The 5,125-nt window shown below is 36.0% G+C and overlaps 1 long non-coding RNA gene across 1 annotated transcript; it reads left to right on the top strand.

Moving 5' to 3' along the window:
* The first annotated feature begins 517 nt into the window (after nt 1-517).
* On the top strand, nt 518-3,301 carry LOC120587402 (uncharacterized). Its single transcript, XR_005648957.1, has 2 exons — nt 518-658; nt 1,999-3,301. It is a non-coding gene; the product is annotated as an uncharacterized LOC120587402 (long non-coding RNA).
* Nucleotides 3,302-5,125: the final 1,824 nt, after the last annotated feature.

The following is a 5,125-nucleotide window of genomic DNA, read 5'->3' as shown; positions in this document are numbered from 1 at the left end:
GAGTTCAAAACAGAAACATTGATTTGGAAGGAAAGCAGTACGAATAAAAAACTCAGGTGAGATCTGATGTCTGTGTTTTATTTTTTAAGTGAGAGAGCGTTTGGGGGATGGGGAGGAGTTAGGATATCATGAAGGCCTAAAAAAGAAGTCAGAAAGTAAGGAGGACTCCTGAATGGGTGGCAGGTTGGGATCATAATTGTACTTGATGCTAGAAGAAATGAAGTTATAGCTGAAGCACTGAGCACCATACCTGACTTACTGTAGTGGTAAGTATATGTTTGCTGTTATAGGATATAAATGGTGAATGCTATACTCTTTGGTATGCAGTTCTGTAAGGTTTATATAATTTATTTTATTATTAAATATTAGTCATTAAGAGCCATAATTAAAGTATTTTAAAAGATCTTACTATACAGTTCAACCTATGTCTACAATTAGGCTAGCTATTGCAAAATTATGTATATTCAGTGTTTAAAACCAGAGTCATTAAGAAATAGTCACAATTGACTTCTAAGTTGCATCACCCGTTTTACTTGTTCATACTAATAATACTTATTCTTCTCTATTTTAGAGTATGCGGTTGAAACTGATTGCAAATAATACAACAGTAGAGCGGAGGTTTAGTTCATGGATTGGTGGCTCCATTCTAGCTTCTTTGGTGAGTAGATGAAGTACTTTGCAGAATAGTTAAAGATTCTTATTGACTGATTTAACTTCAATGTACCATAGAATGTTATATACTACATCCATTATAATGGTATAAAATACATTTCTTATGTAAATAAATGTGGGACATTTGAAAAATATATACCACTGAAAATCCTCAATTTCTAAAAAGACTAAAAGTAATTCCAGTGTATCATTTGTCTTTGCATTTCGTAACTCTCAAATGAGTAGAAGAACTGATAATACCAGTTTTACATGTTCTAATATAACAAAATGCTTCGTTGCCTTATTAGTGGATATTTTCAGCCTAATTTCAGTTTCTCCTCTTAAACAGAGGTGGGAATCTGTTAACTCACTCATGCCTCTTGTATTAGTACTGTCCTTGGCACTGGACTTAACTGTAGCGCACTTGAAAATTAAACTATTTCTTCTCAGGTTCTGGTGGTGAGGTAGATGAAGTCAGGAATTGGTTCTTCAGGCAAATGACGAAATCATGGTTCTGGGTTTCGCACGTTGCTTAGAATGGTGCTTGCCCTTGCCCTGAATCAGTAGTAAAAGTCCTTGTACTTATCTTTACTGTTGACTAGATAATTTTCTCTTTGCCTCAGAGCAACCAAAGTAAATGTTACCAAGTACTTATGCTAAAACTTTTAAAGCCATGAAATGTTTGTAACTGCATGTGTATGTGCGTGTATATATACATAATTTTTATCTATTACCTATTTAAATCTTTTATCAGATCTTCGATCAAAACTAGATCACATGTATGAACCCACCTGAGTAGAGTCACTCATAGGGAGTGGATTTCTCCTGCATGTCTTATTAATGTAGCCCTGGTTCCTTCCTCCTTTGGTCACTTTTCTCCTTTTACCCTCTGTGTTTATTTGGTAAAGTGCTTGTGTGCTATTGTATGAGCGCCTGCAAATGTTCATCCTGGTTCTGATGAGTACTTTTGAATTCTACACGTTACCATTAATCAATCAAGTTCTAGAATCTCCCCTCAATTCTATATTAGGATCAAGCCTTCCAACAATTTCTATTGTTGCCTTAGATTGGCACCAAGTCATCATAGGAAGACCCTCTGCCTGCCTTTCACAGCCATTTTCTATCTTCATGACAGTGTAACAGGTATAGAAAGATAATATTCTTTCTAACCCTAAATAACGTGTGGGTTCTGGAGGAGAGCAGTCATAAGGGAGTAATGGAAAATTATTTTCGAGGAGGGTTTAAGATTTCTTCAAAGGTTAGAAGACGTGAAAATAGATATACTAAAGAAAAAGTATTTTCTAATAAAAAGGCACAATATATATAATTTTTCTTTCCATTTTATAGGGCACCTTTCAACAGATGTGGATTTCCAAACAAGAATATGAAGAAGGAGGGAAGCAGTGTGTAGAAAGGAAATGCCCCTGAACAGAGTCCCCACACCTCTGCCTTCCTGTGTCACCTTACGTGTCATAGCTTTAGTATACTCAGGAAAAGAATGACCATCTTTTGTAGAATGTTTATACATTTTTGCATATTTCAATTTCTACTTAAAATTTTTAAGGCTTTAACTGGCTTTATAAATTAAAATAAGTTTATGCTTTCCTTGAAATGCACATATTCTTATATAAGCATTTTATAATTTTGTATAAATGTCTATTTTGTCTAAATATTTTGCTTTTTATTCAAATGCTTTCCAATTCTGTTTAGTATATTACCAGTGGATTGGTAGAATTGCTTTTTATTGACAAGTAAAATTTACTGCCTATGCCTTTAACCCTAGGCTTGCAAATTAAATGAAAATTAGTAGCCATTCCAGAAACATGTTTTTTGGACTGTGTCATGACTTGATAATTTCAAGTATTAAATGTATTTATCATTATTTTCAGTGAAAGTACTCACTGTTTATTTTTAGCAGTATCCACACCACTTTCATACCCTATTAACAGTAGTAGTAAAATGTGACTTGAATTGCCTTTGCTCTAGCAGTTGACATTACTTTCCCACTCTAAGATGCAGGTGCTTTAAAGTCAGCTTAAATATCAGAGTTTATAAAATGAGAATTTAATCTGGAGTTTATACTTGATTTTTAAAAAATCTAGTAGAAGCAGGACCACTTCCAGAATTAGCATGCCATATTAACACGTAAAACAGACGTTTGACTAAAAACAGTTTCTTTATAAACCACTTAATACAGTTACTATCATATCCAGACTGTTATCTAAGAAAAACAAAATGGTAAATTAAGAGTTCAGACATCTTAGCCAAGACTTGACTTCTGAGCTTCAGAAAGATGTGGGAACTTTTCCTGAAGAAGTCTTGCTTGCTTTTTCTCTAAAGTTTTCTTCCTAACTTCAATGTGGGCTTGTTTCTCCCGTCTCAGTCTAGAATAATAAAAGCAGAACAGCGATTTATACACAAGTATTTCCCTGTTACTCAATACTATCAGAATATGTCCAAATCAATGACTTAAAGGCCTCAATCACGCCAGACTCCGTCTTAGGTGTGTCATGTATATTAAACCTGAATAATCACTGTAAACCTGAACGAGTCAAAGATAAACGTGAAATCCAAAGCATATGTAACCCTGCACCAATTTTCCTTTGTATTTCTTGACTGGAAAGAATGAACAGATCTTGGAAACCTGTAACAGACTGGTCTCTTCCTACTTTATTGTAGGAGCAGTAATTTTACTGAACTTGAGATGTTTTACATCTGAGATACATCCTGAGACTGGGGAATTCCCTAATTTCAAATAGCACTCAGTCTAGCATATTATTTCCCCTACAACAGAGACAATAAAGCCATGGTTAAAGATGATGCTTAGGTGCTAGTTAGGCTCACACACTCTCAAGTGAGTTTGCTTCTACCCATCAGCATTCCAGGACATGGAGGCATTTGTGCCTCAACTAAATTATGTTGACTTATGCGGTCACGTAGGAATTGTCAAGACTGTGAAGAATAATTCATGGATGCGAAGCTTCTACAGTGCTGAAGTTGATGTTTTGGAGGATAGTTTATTGATCAGTGGGCATATGTGTATATAAAATTTAACAATTCAAGAGACATGTACTGAATAACAATAATATGCCAGTGCCATGGGGGAGGTCATAGAAGTTTGAGAAAGGGGTTATATTTGGGTGAGTACAGTAATGTGTGTATACACAAAAAACAAACGACTTTGTAAATTAAGTATAAGTTAAGACTAACCAAAGTTGAAATCAGATTACCCACTCTATTCATCAATCTTTGCTCCAGCTAAATTTTGGCCATTTACAAGAAATAGCCTATCAAAGAATAAAGGTTTGCTATTCCAAAGGATATTCAGAAGATTATGCTGCATGCTTTGGAGGTAAGGCTAAAATGGTTGTTTCAAATATCAAATAATGAGAATATGTATAAGGCCTGTAAGTAACAATTGATTCATAATTTCTCATACATTATTTTAAAGGATGTTACTTATAGCTTCACCTTACTAAAGGGAAGAAGGGTCAAATTAGGCTTGGAGAGAAGCAGCCAGTGCAGTTAGAGCTTTCAGTTGCTTAAGTATCTGAACTTGGTCTTAAAATGTGTGTAGGTGGAGAGATTTCACAGCTCTTGAACAAGTTATGTTTAGGAAACAAGGAGAAAGGTCTGACTAGCAACAAGAGCAGCAAAAAGAGAAAAAATGAACAAGTTATGTTTAGGAAACAAGGAGAAAGGTCTGACTTTGGTGACGAATAAGTAGCTAGGAGTAAATTGTGAGAACACTGCGTAGGAAGGAGTTTGGGTTTTATCCTATGGACAAGAAGCTACTGCTTTTAAGTTTTGAACAGTACTGATGTGATAAAAATTGGTTTGAAGAAGATGAGACACAAGATGTTCAACAATTCAATTAGATGAGGAGGGACTGCACAAGGGCAGAGAGCGGAAGCAGGTAGGACAGCACCTGGAGACTTTGCAGGAAGAATGAGCAAGGACTCAATGTAGTGTACAGGTGATGAAAAAATGATATTCAGTTATCAACTTAGGATGGATATATTGTAGCAAAAGATTTTGAATCCAATCCTACAAGCAATTCTCAGACACAACCAGAGAGTCTGATAATTCAACTCAGTTCTGACACTATCTTCTGAGACAGTTCAGAGGTTGTTCCCTGTGCTATGATGGACTTCCTTTTTGGAACTTCAGACACCAGTCACAAGTCCAAGTTATCTGTACTTTTGACCAACTGGCTGTAGATCAGTCTTCCACGACACTCTCCTTGGGTTCGATTAATTCACTAGAATGGCTCACAGAACTCAGGAAACCTGTTTACTCAATAGATTACTGATTTGTTATAAAAGGATATAACTCAGGAAAACCCAGGCGAAAGATGCAAAGGGCAAGGTATGGGAAAAGGACGGGTGCTTCCATGCCCTCTCCAGGCACACCACTTCCCCAAATCTCCAGGTGTCCACCAACCCAGAAGCTCTCCAAATCTCCTTAGGGGGTT

The sequence above is a fragment of the Pteropus medius genome, unplaced genomic scaffold, assembly GCF_902729225.1.
Source record: "Pteropus medius unplaced genomic scaffold, Ma_sr-lr_union100, whole genome shotgun sequence".
Classification (NCBI taxonomy): domain Eukaryota; kingdom Metazoa; phylum Chordata; class Mammalia; order Chiroptera; family Pteropodidae; genus Pteropus; species Pteropus medius.
The sequence above is the reverse complement of the archived record's forward strand: the minus strand, read 5'-3'. Positions and strand labels throughout refer to the sequence as shown.